The following is a 25,452-nucleotide window of genomic DNA, read 5'->3' as shown; positions in this document are numbered from 1 at the left end:
TACATATGTAACAATATTTCTGACGAATTTACTTTTGTTAACGAATAAACAGAATTAATTGTATAATAATTTACAATATCTTTTACTTGAGATTTACTCACAATCAGTACCGGTCCCACTCTACTTATATGTCTTTCTATTTCAACTCTCTTCCTCCGAATTCACCGACCTTCGCACGGTTCATCCACCTTCGTTGTCCGTCGCACTCACACCTCTTTCTCTTTCGCTTACCACCCTCTCTGTCGACGAGTGGCCTCTCGAAAAGAGGGTGGATTCGTCCTATTTTGCGGATCCGCATCCAAAAACCGCAGTCGCTCGAGAGTGAGAAGGATGCAAGCTATCTGCTGCTTCTTCTCTCTTCCGTTCTCTCATCCTTCCACGGAGAGCTCCTTTCACCGCCTTTTTTTTTCATTCTTTTTGTGTTTCTTCCGTACAGGTTAGCTACTTATGTACATACATATATGTATACATACCTATATGTGCGTAGATCGGCGAGTGCACCCATAGGCCCATGGCCAATTACGTTTCCTCTGTGGTTTTCCCCCTCGGTCATCCGTTTGCATATGCCGTTGGGTATCGATTAGTAAATTACCAATAATTCGTATGCGAAAGGGAATCCGATATTAGTGTTTGATTGTAATTATCCTTTATACGTACAAGGAGAGGTGGAAAAACGTTTATACAGGGTGTTTACGAACGTTCAAGCCCATCTATAATACAGATTAATTGAGCAAGTAGAATAGGATAATAATAGCATAGACATAAATTTTACGATTTAAAACTGTATACCGTATTAATTTCAACTTTCAAACATATAATCATGCTATGATGATCGTAGGAACTTGACGAAGTAGCCGTGGCAAATCATTGAGTGCAAATATAGAATTATAGAATGTTTTATGTGTAAACTATTTATATATATATTTCAAAAATTGGCAGTTGAGGCGATTTAAGAAAAAAATCGATGCATGAAAATTCGAACTAAATTAGCAGTAGAAAGTAATTGAAATAGGAAGCGTATCGTTTCGAGCCATTGTTGTATGTATATACGTATACATGTGTACGATGTGTACATCTGAAACTACGTGTATTGGTCAAACTTCACGTGATGAAACAGGGGTAGTTCGCGCGTGTTCGGGATTAATTAACGCGTGCACGCACGAACTGAAAATGGGATCCAACGCACCGCTAAAAGAGAGGAGCTAATCGTAACTGTGATTTAATGTGAGGGCTCCGAAGCCAAAGCCCCACGCAACGCTGCGCCCTGTGTTTCCGTGGTTAATTAACCGGTGAGACGCGTAAAACAACTTCCGTGTCCGCGTTTGATCCGTGCAAAACAAAATAAACCGTCCGTTTTAGTGTTATTACGTGTATCAACTTTTCGTTCAAATTTCAATTTGTACTGTCGCGAATCATCGGAATATTTGATGAAACATTTTCTTGTATCAGTCTAAATCTGAGAAAGTATGTAAACTAAAATTTGCGACACGATATTTGCAGTTTCTTAACTTTTCTCGAAAAAATTATAGACATTGAAAAAATTCATAGCTCGAATTTTTGTACAAGTCTGTACAAGCAAGTTCTTAGTTGTAAGTAACTTCCTTAATCACTTGGAAACATTCTTAAACAATTCGGAAATTATTTCATTTTTGTATGTTTTCATGCAGACTCCACGTGTCCATGTCTATGTATAAGGATACTTTACATGCGCGCAGCTGATATTTTCTATTGACAGAGAAGTCGTCTAGAAATGTAAATGCACGACGAAGAGCAAGCCACAAACCGGTCGATGATCTAATTACATCACCAGCCGTTATTAAGCGGTGAGAACACGCGACATTATAGTCGCGTACGTACGGCCGCGGACAAATGTAATTAATAATCGACGGTATCAACGTTTAAACCGATCGATCCGGTTGAGCGTATCGGTGATGTTCACGCCACTACGTCCTTTTTTCGATCGTGTAATGAACACATCGGATAAAGGGAGAGTTGTTTTGTTCCACGATTAAAATCGACTTTCAATTATCGACGTTGCCTCGACTCCTGTGCATAGTTTCTCCACCTGCGACCGTACGGCTCCCAGGCGAGTCATTTTACATTTCTATGAGACCAGCCAAATATGGGATGAGACTTCGTAGAACAGTGGAAATTTAAAAATATACTATGCCACGGATTTCAACAAAGAACGATCATAAAATTTATATCGCACCGTACATAAGGAAAGAAAATTAAAAACGCAATATTTTCATTTTTCCTAATGATGATGTAATTTTATTTTTACCAAATTTCGATTGTTAATTGGATATTTCGAGGGCTATAGATAAAAAACTATGTGCACCTGAAAGGGTACCTTTTTCGCATACTAATTGCCATTCTGTTCCGATCGTCGCTCGATGCAGCCTCTCGCGCGCAAACGGCGCCTTCCTTTATCGCTGATAATGTAGCTTCGGCGATGGTAGAAGAAACGGTAGCATCGTTGAAAGCTCGCTTTGTCCTTTCCGAAACGTTCACTCGTTGAGAATCACCAACCTATTCGATTAAGCGACACGATCGACGTCCTGCGTGGAATCGAAAAGCTCCTATGAGATAAAAAGATGCTTAGGCTACGGTTACGTTGAACGCGAGTTCGAACGTATTCGTAACAATATTATATTACAATAATTATATATGTATAGCGAAGATCACTCATTACACAAATGTAAATAATTCATTAGAGAAATCTAATTGATAAGTAAAATGTTTCATATTTCTAAAATATGTGATTTTTAGACGTTTTTAGAAACACGCTCCATCTCTTTCGGAATTATTGTATCCGTAGCATAAAATGTTTGATCGAAAAACGCGTAATCGACAAACAAATCAATACTCAAATAAAGAATGCTCGTATAGGGAGGAGCTGCTATTAATTTCATTGTCTTTGTCGCGCAGCGTCAGAGGATTAAAATTGTCCCTTTGAAATATTCAGCAGTCTGTTTTCGGTACGTTGCTGCGCGGTGCAGAGCGCAAGGGTTAACCGGATGATCCACTGTTTCGCGAAACGCGAAGAAAAAACCGGGGTGAGGAGCTACGGGTTGGAAAATATTACCTGCGAGATCCTGTTATACCCCCCTCGTGCGAGCGCAGTTTCGAATCCAGCCTTAATTACCAGGCTATAAATAAGAACGTCGCGAAAACTGGTGAAGGGGATAATTAATTCTGTCTGACGAAGTTGAAAACTCGTCGCGACGATACAAATAGTTTTGCTTATAAATGATTACATTTCATAAAGTTGAAAGTGGATTCTGTAATCCTAAGTTTTGTGATTCTTAAATGATTTTCCATAAATTACAAATAAGAGTCTATTTCTGTAATTATCGAAGTAGTGATTTGAAGTTGTAGCTTAAAAATCGAAATTCGATGAATTTTATATTAATTTCGACGTGGTCGAATGAGAAACTCAAATATTTAATCAAATCGGATTTTTAATCCTGTTTTTATAGACAAATACGTACGCGTTTGGATTCAACGATAAATTAACACACTTATAAAGTCTATACAGAATTTAAAATGGTTACAAACTTTATTTACTAGAAACGTGACATTCATATCACATAAAATATTGTACAACCGTAGGTATTACACCGACAATTTTAAGATTGTTTACTGAAGTAAACTAAATCGTTTGTAAAGTTTCACATAGCGCACTTTTTAATTTCAACCTTCGCTTGAGCAGAACAAACTTTCTTAACGTATAATATTTTCTTGAAACTCTTTAACACTTTACTCACCTTCAACAAAGGCAAAGACGAATAATCCTTTAAAGAGTTCCAAGAAAATATTACTAAAAATAATCTTTACAAAAAGGATCTAACTACGGTATAAATTGCGTGTATATCGGCAAATTAAAAGAAAGTTTTGAGCATAACGCAGTAATTTATTTTGCGACGAAACTGCACAAAATATCCAGTAGGATCGCAGCGTTGAAACTAAGAAACCTATAGATTACGCCCGGTGCGCATATATCCGACGCTGTCAAACTGCACGGCAAGTGCATTAGCGTAAATCATCGCGAAATATCGGCCATACTAGCCGCCGGAATCGGCGTATCGGATGTACCTACTTCGTATAACAAAAGTGAGAAGAGTAACGATGATTTGGCATGGAATAATCGACAATATTTTCATTTAAAAAGTGAATATTCTTTAAGAAGTACTGATACGTAGCACTGCAGAAATTCAATTTCTATACATATAGAAACAATAAGAATTGTCATCCGAAACAGAGGCAATGAAGATATTGCAGGTGAAATGGTAGGGCTTACCAGGTAGGCACTCAATGATTTCAAAGTATCTCGTTCGCAATCGAGGATTCACCCGTCATACCTAAAGGGAACGTGTTTATAGCTCCTGTCAGGGCTTGTACGCGCAATACGCAGCAGCATACGAAGGTATATTTCATACTGACAGATGCGACGTTCAATTCATCGCAAATACCTTCCGTGATATCGAACGAAATCCGATCTCCTTGCGACGTCTTACGACTGCCAACGTTCTAATGATTCTGAGTACGTGTTTTGTGCATAGACTTATACCACTTTAGTTTAGTGGGTTCGCTGAAGACCGAATTGATGGATAGTAATAGTACGGAGATACCTTATTCGAAAGGAGAAGAGAACGTAGGAAACGTGAGGTATTAAGTATACCTTAAAAATCTGCTGCCTTGTGCCCTCCACCACCTGTCAATTTGAAGAAAAAATACATATACCTTTGTCATCATCCTCTCATTTTAATATGGTCTTCAATTTCTCTTATAGCACGAGGAGTCTAATATAAGTCTATAGTTTTGTGTGACTCGACGTCACCGTAAGTTTATTGAGTCTTTAGTCTACGTACAGACTTTCAGGTCCATAGTACCATCACTTTAAATCTTTATATCGGATCTGGTCGGCATTAACATGTTGCAAGCTGCTGGATCGCACAGTTTCTTGAAATTTCATCTTATTATTTTGATTGGAATCGTGTCTCAATCTTATATACATATACCACCTTTAAATACTTAATTCAAACTTTATTGGAAGTAGTGAGGAATTTTGCGTCGACCTGTGAGGATACTGTACGAGTTCTAATGATGCTGTTGGAAATTATAAATAAGTAAAGGAAATCGATAAAAAAGAGTCAAGGAAAACTGAATGAGGAAGGTAGAACTTGTGAAGGAGCGCAGGCCGAAAGTTTTCGAAATGCAGAAACGTTTCATTTTCCACTTCTCAAAGTTCGAAAGTCAATTTGGAGTTCGAAACAGTGAATCCTACGACTTCGCCTATTGGCGGCAGAAATAGCTTAAGAAGTTGAGTAGAAAGTACTTATCTATAGGATCTTGTTGAGCCTCCAATAAGCTACAAATTTACGGATAGGGTAAGATTTCTTTTTTTCCAAACAGAAGTAACAAGCATGTTTGATTGAACCTTAAAGTATAAAAAACAGTAGAATGAAATCTAATAGAAGAAGTGAAATCTGTGTAATATATACTTAAACAATGCTAGCATGTTGAATTTGTTTTTATATATTCCTATTACTATTAAAAAGCTACCTGCAAAATTTGGGGTGCAAATCATGGGTTTTTTGAAAAATTATAGTGACTTAAAATCTGCATGTACTCTTATCGTAATCAGCAGTAACCCAAAAAAAACTTCCTGGTATTTGAAATAATATAAATTAATTAATAATATAATAGATTCATTAAAACTTGATTCCTTTCGCAAATCTTCACCTTTGTATTCTAAAACCTATCCCAAATGAAATACTTATACTATTAAAAGAAATATTGAAACAGAATTATGACTGTTCTAGAAATAATCAACGATCTTCTGATGTATTTACCAGTTATCCTATCACACGACTTCATTCTTTTCTATAGGCAACAAAGTACACGCGATCCGAAGAAATGAACACGTTCTGCCTTCAAGCAATCACGTTCTGATACAAATATCCCATTTATAACCCTATCAACTGGTTATCTTCCACTTCTATCTCGTACGTCGAAGACAAAGATTTACTCGATCCTGATGGTTGATTTACTTGATCGTCTTCTCGAGAATTCGCGTGTTCCCTCATTCAGATTATCTCGCGGCGCGAACTATCGCCGTGGGTTCAAATTGTGACTTAAAAGTTATTTCCGTTTGTGTTAATAAAATAATATTTTAATGAATCACAAAGTAACGAACGAAACAATTTAGCTGATCAAAGTAATTATTATATTTAATAGAATGAAGAAGAAAGAAGGGTGTAGAATTATAGTGCCATTCCAATAATATTGTACTTACAAGCTGCATTTATATACTATCTTTGGAAATATGTGTAGAATAGCATCATAACGAGTACGTTGCAAAACGGTGCCGTGCGAGATCTGTTTGTAACGACCCTACCAAAGCAATACTTAAAACAACATATGACCGTGTTAACAAATTCAGACTTTCACTGTGCTCCTCTTTTCAAAACAACCTTACTCCTGCATCAGCATAAAATCATTAACGTCTACACAACTACAGGAGTACCGTACCTTCTTTATTTATATGCACGTTTTGTCTAACTCTATTTGTATTAAAAACAGTAAAGGATTAATTCTATCAGTCGCAAGTAAAGAGTCAACTTAATGATAAAATGTTATGGTTCAATTTATAATTCCTTAAAAAAGAAGACGTAGGAACAATAGGATGCTACACATTGGTTTTAATGTTAGTCCTATCAGAATTACTGGTAGAATCATGAATTTTTGTGTTGTTATTGGCAGTTGTCAAAAGAGATAAGGGGATATGCAAGAAATACGGGCATGAAAAATAGTGTGTGAAACGACATTCTGAGGGATTGCAGAGGAGGGTCGGGGTCTCGGGGAGGAGTGGGGATAATAAGAAGCAGGTGGTGGCGCGTGCTCGTTTATACAGACGGCGTTCATGCCACGTGTTGGTAGCGGATGGTAGGGAGCCGGAAAGAAGAGGGTGTCACGAGACGGAACACGAGTGAAAGAAAACGAAGGAGAAAGGGGAGAGGAAATACGAAGACGGTGGCCCCGGCCGCCGAGACGAGTCATGAAACCGAATGGTAGAAGAAACGACGGCTGTGCCCGGCGTATAATGCACTTTTTCTCGCGTCCCGCGACAAAATTGAGCCACGAGCCAGCCTGACGTCGAATCGCGTCGAGTGTTCACCGTTTTCTTGTCACAGCCTCCTTTCCTCGGTTCCTTTCCACTCGTAACGCTCTGATTTGAGTTTCCAGTTTCGGTTTTTGCACGAATGAGACGGATGACGTTCGAAACTGTTTCGAAATTGAAGCATTCGCTGAAGAAATATAGAAATTTGTCTGGAAGTCAAATTTCTTACGACGGAGAAAAACTGTGTGACTGAATTCAAGGTTGATTAATACAATACTATCTTGAGTAAAAAATGGTATTGTATTTTGGCTTAGGAATGTATGCTTTATGTTACTGTATGTTGCATTTTCTCTTACGAGAATGTAATGTGCTGAGATCAACAAAAGAAAAAAGAGGTTCAATATATGATAAATGGTAAAAGACCTTATGTCAGAAGTAGGCTTTCTTTCTTGTTACTAATATAATGGCCATTAAAAGTTTACGAGAAGCACAATGGATAATACCTATATAAACCTGGCGTTGAATAATGAGAAGTGGAAGTATAAAAATGACGTCAAGCTGGTGTGTACGCTGTAAAAGAATTACTTCGTGACACCTGCTTTTTGCCTGCATGGGTGTCCCCATCATCTTTCTTGTCGCAATTCTACAATGTAAAGAGAAACGAAACGAAAACCAGACGCCTTGAGAAGTTCGTTTAAAAAAAGAAAGAGAAAAATGATATATACAGTACGTAGGCCTAGCCTTATCTTATAGCTTATCGGTGTTAAAACATTGTTTATAATATTTTTATAGGTATAGTTTTATTCTAGATTATTTGTTAAAATAAAATTTAATCAAACATGATACATATCACAATTTCATCACAACAGAATTAGCTCTGTACTCGTTCTTTTTATATGTTAGTATATCCTGTAAGAATTAAAATAAGTATTTAAGACAGCGTATTCAACGGCAAGGTTAAGAACGAAAGCAGGAACACGCGTCAGCCGTGCCTCGTGCTGTCGAAGGAAAGCCGCACTAATAATAGTAATGAGAGAGGAAGGAAGGAGGTGGTGCAAGAAAAATGCTGCACCTGCCGGGATGCACCCGCATGCAGGAGGCCCCGGTCCCTTTCGACAGAGTAAAAAGAAGAGAGAAGAGGATCATTCGGACGAAAGAAGAGACGGGCGGCGAAGCAGATAGGACAAGCTGGGTGAATCCCTTTTTGGTCCTTGAAACGGGTCATATCCAAGGAGGAAGGAAGAAGAGCAGGTGTTGGATCGCCTGGCAGCTGCCTCCCACCTGGGACTCGTCGTCGATCCGGATCCACTTCGGATTCATTCTCCACTGTGCTTGTTACTGTTGCTGCCCTGTTGCTGCCCTGTTGTTATTGTTGTTGCTGTTGCTATTAATGTGGTTGGTTCACGTGTTACCTGTGCAACTCGAAGGATGTTTGGTGCACGCGTTGCACGCGAACCCTGCAATTTGGCCGCCACCTGGCTGATGTGTCGATGTCGGGTTTATCCTTCACCCTACCTTTTCAAATTATTTTATGTTCAATACTGAACGCTTACAAACCGTGTATTTATCATTAAAGAAATATTAGATATAGCTGTTTAGTCACAAATTGTTTTATGAAAGAGTAAACATAAGCTCTCTTTTGGTCCTTCTTTTTCGAAAGTAGTGGTTTTGTAATTTACGGAGAAATTTTACCGCTGTTCCCGCAGTCGGAATTCCAATCGGTTTCTGAAACACGTTTTAATGACAGCATGGCCACCGCCAATTCCAATTCGACGGTTCTTTTTACTCAAAATACCGGAACGAATCTCGGTTCGCCGACGATCGCACGCGAGATTTGTTCGCGAACGTCCAATTGATGAATCCCTATCGGCGAATGAGTGTCACCGAATTAATCCTAATGGACCATTGCAAATCGAACTATTTTTTCCACGTTTTCAAATGTAGAAAGAATGAAAATATTTTTCGATATCTTTTACAATTGCAAATGTGTCAAAGCTAGCAGTCCAAAATAAATTTAGATTAACATGGTTGAAATGTATGCAGTCTGCAATAAGAAATTATGCCACGAAGCTCGCGGAAGATTGCATGCGCTTACCTTAATTAATGGTAAACAATTTTATTAGCGTGAAATTCAGTACATTTTTAAAAATGACGCAGTGATCTGAGCAAAATTGAAAAATATTGTTTTAATTGTGTCAAAGACATTAAAACATACATGTACATTATCTTTCTTCGATATTCAATCTCGGTAAAAGAAAATTTAAGTATTCTACGCACACGTCGGGATATCTCGTTAGATCCGCCACCGATACATTTAAATATTTGCCAGTATTTTATCCCGTTACGTTCCACATATAATCTTCTCCATTTCGCGTGAGCTTTCTCGATGGATACATAAGCGAATATCCTGCGGAATCCGTTCCGTTGAGACAGAGTCGCCCATTTCGCTAGACAATGACGGGGAAAACGTTTCAATCGCCCGATCGTTACAATGCATTTTCATCTTCGCGCGATACATTTTTCATCGGTGTTAACGCTTCGGAAAAAGTTCTGTTCCCATTGTTGATTTCGTCATATCGCGTCGCGTCGCTTGCACGGAAAGCATCCCCTCACGAAAAATTCATGGATACGAGACACCCGCGTTCTCCCCATTATGTTCGTCGTCCATAAAACTGATGAAATCACGTGACTTGATGCTATCACGTGTCAACAATATACGTGCGCATTATTGAAACCACTACGATTAATCCCTCTGCGTTGACAGACTCGGTAACGATTTTTAAAATACATTTCTTGATTTCTATTCTGGATAAATAATCCCACCTTCGTGTGTTTTTATTGTATCAAACATTTTTCCAATTTTTAACACCGTTTTGAGTTGTGATTAGTTCAACTTAAAGTATTAAATATAATATGGTAATGAGAGAGCATTACATTTTTGTAAGATCACAGAAGCAAATGCTTTTTTACTCTGTTCATTAATGTCAATTGCATGAGTTATTGAATAATGCTTCCAAAAGTCGATAGACTCGCACCCGGAAGATTCGTATGGTCTTAACGACTACGACATCCACGATTTCAACCTCAAATGGTTCGCGTGCCTTTCCCGCTCTCTCCGTGCGCGCTACACGTGTGAAAACAAGCCTTAACGGGCAGCTATCCGGGAACTCCATATACACCGTCGACGTCGTCACGTTAAAACTTATGAGAAAAAACGTACTTCTATTACACTTCCGATTAGTAACCGTAGCGGTTGATTAAACATCTCCCCGTTATCTGTTTCAATTTTAATTCAATGCGATTCTCTTTCCGAGTACGGAGAGGAACTGGTAAGGTCCAGAAGAATTTTCATGTCGAAACGCGACTAAATATGCATACGCTTGGATATAGAAATCCCTTAATGTACTTTCGTTGCTCGTGAACCCATCGTGAAAAAGATTTCTCGGAGGAAAGGTCTCCGCGTGATTCAGCTGCAACCGAGGAGACGGGACTCTCTCATCGTCGTATTTAATTTCCCCCTGTTGCAAATCGAATATACGCCTTCTACGATTTTCATGTAAATAGCGGCAAGTAATGAATAATATTTAACGATACCCGACTAAATAAATATTCATGTTTGCGCGCGTGGCTCGTGTGCATCTATTTATGCCGGATCGCGATTCGTTCATTGGCAACAACGTTAGCTTGCGTGCAGTTGTGACGACAAATGATGATGCAGCGAAGCAGTGGTGTAGAAGTTGTTAGTCACAGTGTGCCGCGTACGACATAAATCTATCAGAATATATAAGAAGACTATAGACACTAATGTGATTCCAAATCCACATAACCATCCTATCGAACTCCGTATTTATTGTAATCCTTTTATTGCTTGGCACTTAGTTAGATATTAATTTAAAAATATGTCCATGTCGACGGCCATCTGAAGTCAATCGCGATTAATTTTTGAAAACGTTCAAAATGATACTTTCTCTGTGTATCTTGTAAAATTAATTATCTTGGGGTAAAAATAGAATTATATTTTTTACTAATGATTTTGTTGATGAATGTTTTCACTGCAGTTCGTATATCCGTAATACATACATGCGACATATAATATACGGCTTCGACTAAAATACGGTTTTCGCAATTGCTACGATCTGTCTGTTCGGATGCTGATCTGCTCGTTCACTGTTCATTTGCGTATCGAAATGTATGCCCGGTCTGAGACGCAAGCTGCGACGTCTATCGATCCCGTCGACGCGACATATGAATAATTCTTGCCGTTTCTACCGTTATTTTTATCAAATGTTAGTGTACACAGATATAAGTGTTATAAAATTGCGCATTCAGGAAGAGTTTTTATATTTTTAATGCATTTACTAATATTTCACTATACCGTAAACATTGTGTATTATATTAATTACTTTGCTGAGTGCACTAATCGAGGTAAATCCTGTCCCTTCTAATATATCGAGCTTCGATTTATAGGAAACATAGTAAGAGTGTTTCTATGTTTAGAATCTAATTAATGGGGCTTGGTGTTGCCCTATGAGAAATCCTGACTTCACCGAAGCCCAGACATATTTTCCATTTGCGTTTTACCCTCAGCTACCGTTCATTCTTACTTGATCCATCTATAAAATTATTTCCTTTACTTTCTTCATAATCTTTGACAACTGGTGAAATGAATAGTTATACATTAGAAGGCCAGGTTGAAATTTGAATTCATAAAAAGATATAAAAATGAATTCACACGATCATATGCTTAATGAACTCCATTACCTAAAACAGTCTTAAAGACAGGCGTGCTATTGATTCGCAAGTGTTCCTAAATGACCCGAAGTGGTTCGAACGGTTCGAGGCAAGAAGCGAGAGCGAACAAAGGAAACGAACGAAAGCGATACCCTTGTAGAAATTATGGGTTCCTTCGTGTTGCTCTTCACAGAGCAGGATGAGTCCGTTGCTACGGGATTCCTGGACCCAGCCTCCGGCGACCAAGTCAAGACAAACCCTAAACTCGCCACATCGTGGTCCACCTCTTTATCTCCTGAGGTTTTCTACTAAATCTTGTGTAAACGGGATGAATACATTGATGTTACTTTAGATTAAACGACGAACCGATTGCAAAAGAGTGATCACATTTTTTAAAATTGCACGTGGCTATTCGCTCAATCAATTTAAATGTGTAATGTTTCACAGTGAGAATTACGAAATATTTTCTGCTTTATATCTGTTATTTCAAATATAGGACAAAATAAGGACAGACTTCCACGATTGTGTTTACAGAACATTTCTCATCTCATATGTATATCGACCTATCTAGAATCCATACTGAAGTATAAATTACGTCACTTTCAAGAAAAACTAGAATTGGATCATTTATGTGATAAATATTAATTATACAAAATTTAATAATTTAGTTATTCATATCGGAATTGTTGAAGTAAATACTTCAAAAAAACTCTACATCTGCTCGTCTTTATATGCCGAAGCCCTTAAGGATTTGGGATTTCATAAGATAATCGAGACGGTTGGAGTTTTCTCCCAGCGGTAAAAATATTTTTAGAAAAATCTGTAATGTGCGCAGTATAGAGAATAGAGTGGAGATACAAACCAGATCGGTTTTTGTTAAAAAAAACGAACACCTATTGTCCCATGACTTCGTTTGTTTAGTCGTAACGGAACGCTGCCAGCGTGCGACGCTGAACAGTTTATATTCTAAGTTACCTAGAAATATATTTGTCAATTATTAAACTATTTCACGTATTCTAATTTTACTAAACAACCTCAACAGGAATTTATATGAAAATTAGAAATGTGCGAAAATCCAGGAATATCGGGTCGGGTCGGGTCAGGTTCCTGGAAATATGTTGTGATTTGAAACTACCGAAATTTCCGAAAATGTCGGGTTTCCTGAAAATGCCGGGTTTCCCGGAAAAGCTACGTTCGCGAGAATATTGAAATTTCCAACAACTTTATTTTATATATCTCTTCGAAAATTATAGGTAAAATATGGAAAAGATATAATAAACAAATATGTTATAAATATAAGAATTTATTTCTGATTTGCATGTAAAGCTGTTGTTTACTCATCGTCATTTTATCATTTTCGTAGTTATATAATATCTCAACGTTTCAGGAATGTTGAAATGTTCAAGAATTTGACTTCTCAGGAAGGTCCAGGAAGTTTTGGGCATAAAGATGTTTTTGGAAATTCCGAGGCCCTCCGGAATTCCGACAATGGCGTACTTGTATAGAATACTTTTCGGACCCGACCCAACTAGAACTGTTCGGATCCAGCATCGGGTTTCCGAAATTTTTGAGTTCTCGCACATTTCTAATGAAAACTATTTGAATAATTTTTAAGACTTCTGTGTCAAAATTAATGTATATATTACGTCAACGTACATATTGGATGATCTACAATACAATATAATCTTGATGCAATTTGATGACAATTCAAAAACAATTTTGTATAGTTCCATAGTAATAACTAAAAAAACCTGGCACTGTTAGAGATACGTTATCTTTGCAAGGAACGAACGATATGCATAATACCATAAAGAAAGAAATTACCATAAAGAGTGGAGAATATTAATTATGTTGAAATAAACGGGCACGTGTTGGTAGACAAGAATCGACCCTCGATGAAATTGGCAACGATAAGACACGCGAAGGTTTACGGAACGCGTGGCCACTTTCCTATATGTATGTATTATATTTAGATAGGTATTGCAGTATGCACATGAATCCTGATCGCGTGTCCTTGAAAACTGGTCTCGCACGGTTTCGCGAAGTGCCCGATGGCATTCGTAGTCGTCGTCGGTTCCCATCGTCGACGTCCTCCGCGTCGCGTGTACATGCCGGTGCACTCGCGCGAAATGTACAGTTGCTACAAAAAGTATCGATTCGCATCCACGATTCTCAACAAATGAATATATACGTATATGCGTGGAGAATACTAGAGTATATGAATTTATCAACAATTCTTTCACAATTGAGGATTTATTCATTAGCACAAGTACTATTATAGTACGTATAGATCCTAAACATAAAAGCAATTCTAATTTATGAAAACAAATTTGTATTTCATGCATGTTATTCATAAGAGATCATGTGTACACACAAATGAATTATAATTGCACATACGCATAAAGTGTTTGTACAGAGTATTCAGTCTTTTATTGGCTTCATAATTACAACAGAGAGGGTACTGCACAGACAAATCAACTGACGAATTCAGGTACGCATTCTGTATCCGTGTGCACGAGCCCGTCGAAATGCAAACTCCACCTGCACCGCGTATATGCGTTTGTTATCCCGTATCGATGAGAGTGGGTGCGCGTCCGGCACACGTCACTTTCGGAGGGAGAAAGAAAAGAGGATTGAATGAGAAGGAGAAAACGAGAGGGCGACATCACGAGAGGGGTAGTGGAGAGGGGGCTCAGGGAGGGTTGGATCGTTCGCTGCCGGTAGCAACGACCCTGGATGCATCGACTCCTGGGGTTGTTGGGTGGTAAGGATGGTGGATAGAGCGAGAGAAAGTTAGGATGAACAGAGAAATACCGCGAGGGAGGCTGAGAGCAATAAAGAGAACCATAGGTTTGTATAGCTAGCAGAGAGACTAGGGGAGTCGAGTCACCCTTTGTCTCTCGTCCTTCTCTCGCTTCGTAACCAACCCCACTGTGTCCAGAATCTCTCTCGGTTGTTCTTTGCCGTCGCACCGTTTCTTTCCATCTACCCTTCGGCTCCTACATCCTCTCTGTCGCGCATATACAACACACAGATACACACTCGAGCAAATCTCCGCTCCTCTCTATCCCTCTCCTGCTGTCTCCCTCTCTACTGGCTCTTCAGCTCTCCACGCTATTGATCCCGCAGCATCCACCGCGAAATAACGACGTACGCCCCTGTCTGCTTCTCTTTCCTCCCTCATCCTCGTTCTTTCTTTCTCCCGGCACCCGTTCATAGCCAATCCTCGCCGGACGAAACGAGCGTTGTCGCGTGACGGACGACGACGTCGCGCCGTCTTTCCTATGTGCGCGCTCTTCTAACCGGGAATTTTCGCGCGGAAATCCATTTCGATTTCATAGAGGCTGGACAAGAGTAGCGGGCGGATGTTCAGGACATGCGTTGAACTCGACACGGTTTAGAGTCGTCTGCGAAAACGAGGAAAGTTTGGGACGTTCCAAGTACTCCCGGTCGTCGACACGACCGACGGAATCCCCGGGGATCGACGCTCCCCGTAACCATGCCTCGCCACACCGCCGCGTCGCGCAGCGCCGGCAACCCGTCCGCTCCTCTGATTCCAGCTGGTAATTTCCTAGATCAGACAGTCCGGTCGACCGAAATCCGTTAAAACGGGAATGACGGGAGGAAGAGAGGGAGTTAAATATTTTTATTGGAATTCGATTTTTATTCGTGCGTGTAAATAAGATTTATTAACATCACACATTTATGCTATTATTTTAATCTTTAAGCATACTAATTATTTAAGCGTACCAACTGAAACAGAAAATTTTATAAAATAAAGCCAACGTTACTAGCAAAAGAGAAAATTGCTAATTGGTAGGGTTTAATTTCTTAATAGGATTGTGTCTCCACAGACTTCAGTTGTGGATTCTTGCAATTAGGAATGATTGGATGGTACGTTAATTCGTTTCATGTTTGCACCGCTGAGTGATTCTTTGAGATAGAACATACAGCTAGCAAGACGTACGTAATCTAAGCAATCGATACTTTTCATTAGCATTACTGACACTCATCGCAAACCAGTAACGTTGGGTCTGGGAAAATACGACGAAGAGTAGGATAATGAGAAGTGGGAATATTCACTTGCACACTTCGTATTAAAGATCCGTAACTCAAATTGTAATAAGAGGGAAGTAGATATACTATTTTTAAAGCAAAGAATTTTTATTCGAATCGCACATGTTATACGATAGAACACTTGAATACAAACCAATATTCAACTCCGCGAGAGTTTCATAATATCATGTAACCGTTAACATCCTTTATATGATTTATTGTAAATTATTTTTCAATTGTAGGCTCCTAGGATGATTCCTTACAGGCACCACATATACGTAGTATAAAATATAAATAATTCAAATTGATTTCTTCTGATATTTGTTTAAAGTATCGGTTGATTTGCTCCGGTTGAACCAGGAATCGAACCCGAGTTTTTCATTTGCCGAGCGACTGTTCTAACCACTGAGCTCTCCTATCGACCTTATAATTTATTTATTCATGTAATTGTGTAATAAGGAGTTTTATGTAAAAAAGTTAAAACGTTTGTTTTGTGTCTCGAAATTCTAAATGAATCTAAGAAAATACATTTCTTCTTCGACAAGTATCATAAGCCTGGATTAATGAAATGTTCGAAGGCTGTTGCAGGAAAGAGGCTCAGTCTCCAAAATACTGCCATAAATTTATTCTTAAAAGGGCTATATGGTTGTATGCCGCAAGCCTTACCATCGGAAGGGTCTCAATTCTCACAATGTTGCAATGCACCTAACTTTAAGATGCAGCCTCGGGCCTTGCCTTCGAGTCTCAATTTCAAAAATATGTACTCTGTTGCGCATAGTCTTGAGAGTTAATGAAGGCTTCACAGCATTCAAAGAGGCCTCAATTTTGCAGTATCGCGATACATTTAAGTGGCCACAAAAGCTCCAGAACCCAGGCCCCGAGGAAGTTTAACTCGGACCAGACTACCACTGGTCGCGCATAAATCAGTGCATCTCTTTCATTCGCTCGAAGCGTTCGCTTTGCAAATAGTTAGGCGCGAGGAAAAGCGATCGAGCTAAAGGAATCTCGCGTCTCGCGACCGAGTAGCTCATTATCCCAGGGTCATGTCGGATTCCGGACGATATTTCTCATTCGCTACACGTGGTCGATGATAATCGCCGGTAATTTCTTTTATTTGATCCCTGCAGTGCGACACGGCATGTCCTATTTGTCCAATAGGACAACCTTCCCACTCGAGAACATGTGGAGACGTGTGCTTTCAAATCGCGCCGTCCACGATGGAACAACAACCTCTGGGATTAAAGAGGAACTGATTTTCGTGATCGAACCGCACGATAATTCCGATTTCGAGCGGCTGCGGTTGAAAGAAATAGAGAGATAGGGACGGGATTAGGCAATGGAGGAACGAAACAAACGGAGAGGAAGAGAAGAGAGTTACCCGGGCGTGGAATAATTTTTGAGGCTCGGTCGACTACCCCGAGTCCGCACCGTTGACAAATTAGCATAACAGGGAATCGACCCAACCGGCGGAGTCAACCCCCACTGGCAAACTCCCTGCCAGGCCAGGTCGTCTCAAGTGCTAGTTATATAGGCATCGGTGGAAGCCAACATCCGACATTTAACGTTCGAAGCACTGGCAAAGGTTCCGTTTCACTGTTTCTGCCCCCTCGGACTTGGCGAATCGAATTATTTTTAAACCGAAATTACACTTTTCACAACCGGCAGTCGATGCACGCAAAACTAGAGATTTCAAAATCGTGTTTAATTACGTTTTTCGACTTATGAAAGCTTCTTCGTTTACTTGTATACTCAAATAAGTTGTAATTTAGTTTATTTCTAGATATCGAAATACGATGTGATGTTGACTTATAACAGAAATCTGGAGACATGGAAATGTGATATTCACAGTTCTCGTTAGAATTAGTATTCTATTCATCATGATGGAACTTGGACGTGTTTCATACACTCCTCTGTGTTCTTTCGATAACACGTCAAGATCGTAAACGTGAAAAGAATGATGGCATTTAATCGAGAATGGTGTGTCTCTTTCGGGATCTCCGTTAAAGAACGAAAAGGTTACAGAAAAAACGAGCTCTGCTTCTTTGAAGAACGTTTCCATGTCACGAGGTTTCATTTTCGGGAACACTTTTTTCGGAGTTGTAGCGACAAGAAATCGTAATAACCGTTCTCACGATCGGCCATAAATAGTTCCAGGATAGTGCCCGAAAGGTTAAAGAACTCGCATCACCACTGCGTCTGCGTGTTCTTAATGTCCTGATTAGCTGAGAGAAAATGATACTTTAATCTCTTAACATATTTAACACTCAATTGCGTTAAAATTTCCATCGAATATACGAATCAATGGACATATAAGAAATTATCAGGACGTATCAAATTATCGTCGTTAATTTTAAGGTAATTTGTATTAGCAGAGGATACATTAATACACAAATACATGTTTATTACGGGGTGGGCTAACACGTTGAAAGGGGTGGAGCTGGTCGACGGAGCTAGTTTACCAATAAATAATAAGTAGGCTGACAACTTTCCGGGCGGCTGCCTGGCTGGCTAGCAACCGGGCTTCCGGTTGCCATTCAGCTGGTTCAGCCTTTATCAAAAGCTAGCCCCGACACCATGCATCAAATCCGTAGCGCGGCAAAGACGAGCCGGGTAAACGATGGTCCAGGTGATTTGTGAGAGGTGGATAATGGTTATCCCGGGCCGCGCCGCGCGACGCTCCGTGCCCTCGTCGAGGGTAGCAGCGTAGCTGCTGATATCGGGCACCGGCAACCCGGGTGACGTGCCCGGGTGGTGGTGGCTGTTGGAGCAACACGGGTGGAGATGGTTCCTGTTCCTGGGGGGTTGCGGAGGAGGAGGGGTGAAGAGCAGCCGGGAGGAGAGTGAATCGTCGGAAGCCTGGTTGCAGGGCTCCTCTCTGCGTGTATAACCAGGGGTGTAGCCACCTCGGTGCACCGATGGGTGGATTCTCCGGCTCGGGTCAGTGCCCTCCCGTAACATTGAACCACCCTGCGGTGCAGTCAGGGCCGTGGTGTGTACGCATGCGCCACCACTGTGCGCCCCCTCGACATCGCGGCGTGCGCCACCCAGCCAACTTCCTATCCCTCCGTTCCACCCTCGCCATCTCGCTGCGATCTCCCCGTCGCGACGGCGTGAGTATATGTATAGGGTGTTTCATTGCATATGGGAAGTGCTACTGAGCTGCGTGGGGACCGTAGAAGAAATAAATTGATCTAAACGTAGCTATAGATGGATTCGTTTTTAAATAATCTATATAAATACATTGGAATAATTGTTATTCACGTCCTTTTAAGGAATTTGCTGTAACTGATTCATCATATTCATTATGTTATTACATTCATTCAAAGACACTTATAATGTACGAGAAAATATACTTATGGTAGTACGCAGGGTACATATAAAAAAATGAAAGCAGCTGAAGCGACTAAATAGCACAAAGAAAATAAACGACGTAATACAGTCTTCTTTAATTATTTCTGTACTCTAAATTCATTTCTATTATATTTCCTACGTGCAATGAAACACTGTATATAAGTATACACCATGCCGACGAACGAGCCGACACGTCTCGCTATTTTAATTTCTTCCACCGTTCTGGTCACCCTCTACTCTTCTCGCTGTCCCTGTTTCACTCTCCGCTACGTTTATCAATATCTCCTTCTCTCTGTCTCACCTTCCGCTAGCTCCACGAGTCTTTCGCTTGTACGCTTCGCTACTGTTTCTGTTTATCCCTCCTTCTTGCTTTCCCGCCCCGGTATTCTACCTATGTATATCTCTTCGTCTTGTTCCCCGGTTTCACCCCATGTAGCGGTGCGCCGCGGCGCGGCGCGGCACGGCGCTGCCAGCTCCGGCCGGTGGTTTTCTACGCTACTTTCTCGTTTTACTTGAGATTTCGGTCTCAATTCGTACGAAGTGATCTTCTTTTTGTTATAAAGTTAAGTTTACCGAGATAACTTGAAAACTTGAAATGAGTAGTTAAATACTTAGACGAGCCAAATAATAAAATACAGTAGTAATTCACCTTACTTATCATCTTCTATCTCAAATAATTTTAATTTTAATTTTTATTTTCTAGATCGACAGGAACTGCAACATGTATTGTGTACAGCGATTGAGTTCTCGGTGCTCATAGACAGGCAGATTGCGTTACGTCACATCCTGTGGATTTCACGGGACGCAGTAGTTATGTTCGGCCGTTGCACCTTGCCGCGTGGCTGTTGACAACGCGCTTGGACACCTGTACCTGATGTTGCTTTACAGACAGGTGGACCGGATGACTGCGATAGAAATCCCCGGGACTGATAAACAACATCGGTGGAGATGGTAGGGTACGTGCGCGTTGGATTCGAGGCCGAGTTACGACATAAGTGAAGTATTAAAAATTCCTGCTACTCTCCTCTGCGCCACGCCGGTACCGGCACCGGGCAATCGATATTATCGGGTAGCGAGATGGTGGCGCGGCGGCCCGCGGCACGCGGCAGCTTTGTAAACAATAGTATTTCGTCAGGTTGGCAGCGGCATCGATGACAGGACAACGTGCGACGTCGTCGGATGGTCCCTGGGAGACGGAGAGATGAGATGCTTTTCGGTAGATTTTAAGACATCAGCTAACATGAATTTCGGCTATGGAACGGAGTTTTATGTACGGAAAAAAAGAAACTTATCCAATTATATCTACATTATGTAACAAAGTGTGTGCAAATCTTCATTTGCTGGAAACCTTGAGATGACTGCCGGTTTCGTTTTCATTAGTATCGCGTCTCGAAATTATGTTACTTTTTTTACTTATTTTGTGTTCAATTTTGTTTGCTAAGCATTCAAAATTGAATCTTTTTATACATGGAAAGTTTATAATTCACCTCGATGTCTGCTAGAAGATCATGAGCTTAATAATTAGGGTCGTAGCCAGAATTCTCACTTAGATCTATTATACTTTTATTTGTCCAATGAAACTATTCAAGCAACTAGTGCTAAAATTACGTCCTGAACATTTTACGCCATTATGAATAATAAGATGCAAAATGTTTTATAATGAGCAAAAATGATTTTACGTATAAAATATATTAAGTATTGTACATAAAATCAATACGATCGATGCGTTTCGGGACAACAGCGGTCCGTGACAGCGATCAGATGCTATCTTAATTATTGATTCGACGTAGTCGCTGAGGCCGCGGCGTCTGCGAAATGAGCGCATGCAAATTATAGGCGGGACCGACCACCGAGAGTTATGCTGACTGAAACTAGCGGGGTTAAATTACGATTCCTGTAAATCATCCCGGGTAGCGAGCCGGTTTTCACGTACACTTTTAGCCCCCTCTTCATCTGTAACTGACGAAGAACATGTAAATATTTCGCGGCCATTAACGTTTCTCGTAATTTTTAAACACCTCTAAAGGGACATAAGTTTCGGTAATGTTACAGTGCCACGCGATTACGTGATCTACAAGGAGATTCAATAACTAATTGAAGTCCGTTCCACAGCATATTTGCATCAGATGCTTTATATGGATGTGTTCACTGATGTTTATGCACAGGAATCATATTTCTCTCTCAAATGCAATGATATTTAATATACTTCGAGTAATTTATACCAATTTCCAATCTACTTTAACAACAATGTATAATGAAAGCATCTGGTCAGCTTAATTGTTTTTGAATTAACAATTTACTGAATTTGTATGTTAATAAATAAAATGCAAATAATGTACAAAGGTAAACATATTGCTTCATAGTACAAGAAATATTTGACGAATTTAATTAATATCAAAAGACTTTCTATCCTCTACTAGGCTTTGTCTTTCGTTGTGTATAGCTTGGTATCTGGTTTTCTATCGTAATGAATGGTCCTCGTATGATTTCAACAATTAGTTCTTCTTTTCGGTGTAGAAGACTGAGTCGTCGGATTGTGTGGCAGTAATTTTTATTAAATGTACAGTAGAGAGCTCTGAAAATATTCTGCAAGACTCGATAAATGCATTTTCATAATTAATGTATCTAATTGTGAGAAGTGTAAAACTGATTTTACTAGCACTAATTTCGAATAAAAGTTGTAATTAGAAATACGATATATTACTTGATGACATATGTAGTCCTGTTGATTAAATATCGGAATTTTGCAGTTTTGTATAATCCAATTAATTGGTTTTATCGATTGATATTGCATAACCGCCTGCTAATGGATGATATAATATAAAGAACTGGAAAAGTATTTGTTGTTTCAATAATTAATTAAGATCTATATATTTTATAAAATGAAAAAGTAGTCAAATAAATTTAAACGAAATTCTGTGCAATGCAAATAGGGGAAATTGTATTGCCGGGGGTAACGCCCTAGCGTACAACTACCAACGCAACGGCAACCGCGACCGATCAGTTCAGAGTTTAATTCGAAACATAAATCTTCCAAAGTTGTGATCTGTCCTAGTAAAAACAAAATCTCTGATATTTGAATTGCGTTCCCGACTAATTGCGTGACCTACTACTTATAATGTTCGCTCGATGATCAGTCACTTAATTAACGAGTGGAAAAATAGTATAAAATGAAATCACTGCCAAATAACGATAAGTATTTATGATTAAAAATGCAATAAATATATACATTTAAACTTGTTAAATTACTGGGGACCGAAATTTTGTAATCTTCTTTGATTCGTATACTGAGGGGCTATAGTAGTCACGTAATTATTCTAACATTTTCTGGTAAATTCTTGACGTTCTCTGCTGCTTTACCAAGAACTCGGCAAAAATAGTGCATAGATGTATCAGAACCTAATCGTCCTTACATTAAAAAATTTTCTGCTCATCAAGCACCTCTTCGAAAAGGCGAAATCTAGTCCTCATTTCATTCAGAACAACTTCTTTGTAACATAAAAGTAGTTAAATTTCAAGACACAGTAAGTACAATTTTTGCTTCACTCTGTAACAGTTATTTTATTAGATATCTGCGTAATCTCATTAAACAATGATCAGAGCGATCTATATAGATACAAATTTTAACATTTTTGAAGAGATTTTGTAGAAACATGTTTTTGACCAATTTGGTGCAATTTGGCCAATTACCGTGCAAACATGAAGTCTAGCCCTTTAAGATTAATAGAAACGATGATAAAAAATGATGTCAGCTCTTGAACTGTTCGGAACAAAATTAATATAAACGAATTTGGGGATAGTTACAATACAGCACTCTCGTTGTGCATGCCCATCTTAACGGTGACTACGTTCGAACCATCCATCCTCTCGGGCTGCTTCGTGACCTTCCCTCATTAATTTCGTATACGTTAAGTCTAACCTAATAACTTTCCTGAGCAACCTTCACGTTTCGTTTACGTTTTGTCTCCGTACAAAACATTCTGGGATACGTTAAACTTGCTCGTTGATCGAGATAAAAACCGGTGAAACTTTTCCAGTGCAATGAACTCCCGGGTTAGAGACGCGCCCCCGAGCAGAGGCAGGGCCACGAGGAAGTTCGTTTTCAACGATGTGACTAAAATGGAGGCAATCACGCCACCGTTAGAACGCGGAGCACATTTTCAGTCGCGTAACGCCGCGCGCAGAAATGAATTTGAATAGCTAATGATACCTACGCGGAGCACCAATTTAAATGGGGACTAAAAGCAGCGGGGGTGGCCGCGGGATTAGAACGTACACGTATACACGTCGTCTTCCGGGGGTGGCTCTCGTTTTTATCCCTTCCTTGACTGACCGCTTATCGAGCTCGACGATCGATTTCTCCACCACTCAGACCGCGAATCGCGAAAGATCCTCGAATACCGGGCTTCCACTTCCGTGTCGTTTATAGGCTCGAGTCTCCAATTTGATGCCAATCTAACCGATCTTTATACATATTGTTCGTCCATAACATACTCGATATACCACAAATTTTACGTGTACCGGAGAGTCTTGATGCCGTTTCGAATTAAAGTGTTACGTAATGCGATAGTGACACAGTATTTTCATTGGTATTTTTTCATGAAAAAATACTCTGATACACTATAAGTAAAAGATTGTAGATTCCCCTATTATTAATACGGTTTTGTTTAATTATTCACTTGATAACGTCACGATTTAATAAACATTCTTTATAATATCTATCAAAGCAATTCGCCTGTACTTAAGAAGTAGCCTATACTGTCTACTAGTACTCGAACTATCATCTGGACGAACTGCATGATTTCATTCGCGTACAACTCCCGTGTTACTATCTTCGGGCAAACGATCGTTTGTCCCGTATTGGGAAAATTTCGTCAAGTTTGCTCGAAAAGTGTGGAAACTTTGTTACAGTCAATTGACGTTTCCCGCGACGAATGCGCATCCACCAGGAAAAAGAGTGCGTGGAACTCACCCGGCCTAGTGCACTGAACTCTTCCCATCTCTCTCTCTCACACACATACACTCCTCTCTGCGATTGTTCTCTCCGCAAAGCGTTGACGTATCTCGAAGTGGAAAAAGGGGGCGCATCGAGGTGGCGTGATGGTGCACCGGCAACGACACGGGGGGAGAGAAATGGCCTCATTTCTTGCAGCTAGAATGACGTTATATGCACGTAAGTACGTATACGTCGCCGGTCGCTGTTTCCCCGCGAAACCCTCCTCGATCTGCGTACGAACATCGTGCAACAACCCTCGCTCCCCTTAACCAAACAAATCATTTGTTGCAGTTTTTGAGATGCTAGTTAGCACCAGGATAACGTTAATATAGAACTGTTATTGCACGAGTAGATTGAACGGTCCAATACGCGGAAGATGTATTAGGTTGCTGCACGTGAAATGTCATTTTTTATAATGTCATTAACATAGTTATGCAGCTGCGATTTGCTCCGTTTTCACACTTTGACTACAGAGAAGTATGACAATATTATATCAATTAGTACAATTGAAAAGTAAATTGAATAAGACATTGTGAGAGCTAATAAGTTTTGTATTTAACTTAGGAAAGAATTTCTTTGATTTCAGTAATGGAGAATTTAAATTAGCATTGAGATTTTATGACTGTAACGAAACTGAAATATTTGGTCGTTGAAAAATTAATGAGATCATATTTTAAGGAAATCTAATCTAAGGAAATCACACGTTGACATGTCACGTAAATGTATATGTGTGTATTTTATAAAACATTCCTATAATAATATTTTTCTTCTTTATCAGCTATCTTTATTCTAAATATATTTTAAATGAATTTGAATTTTCTCATTTCGTTAAACATTACGATCAAAATATCAATTCTAATTATTTACTTGAACTGAGGACAAGGGGCTTTATTTATTAAATTTCACTCTTTCTGAGTCTAGTAGATTTTCCACACCAAAAGACCTGTTTATGAATCAAGCAATTTCGTCTACAATTTTAACGAAGTTGGTTGCGCGCGAACCTGAGAAAATTTAACGTGTTTCTAGCGCGACAAGTGCGGCGTGAGTGCATCGATTCAATCGAATTAATTACGGCCAGAACGTACCGGCTTAAAAATAACGAAGAACGTGGTGCAACGAAAATCAATAACACGCTAATGGTGTGTCGGAAACGCCTCGGTATATTAATAATTCAGGTATAAATAATACAAAA

General features: G+C 39.6%; 1 long non-coding RNA gene across 1 annotated transcript; it reads left to right on the top strand.

Moving 5' to 3' along the window:
- Positions 1-19,459: 19,459 nt before the first annotated feature.
- Positions 19,460-20,852, top strand: LOC108629285 (uncharacterized). Its single transcript, XR_001916836.2, has 3 exons — positions 19,460-19,826; positions 19,968-20,259; positions 20,400-20,852. It is a non-coding gene; the product is annotated as an uncharacterized LOC108629285 (long non-coding RNA).
- The last annotated feature ends 4,600 nt before the right edge of the window (positions 20,853-25,452 follow it).

This window comes from Ceratina calcarata, unplaced genomic scaffold (assembly GCF_001652005.2).
Source record: "Ceratina calcarata isolate Rehan_Ccalc_2016 unplaced genomic scaffold, ASM165200v1 scaffold132, whole genome shotgun sequence".
In the NCBI taxonomy this organism is placed as follows: Eukaryota; Metazoa; Arthropoda; class Insecta; order Hymenoptera; family Apidae; genus Ceratina; species Ceratina calcarata.
This window is presented reverse-complemented; position numbering and strand designations above follow the sequence as displayed.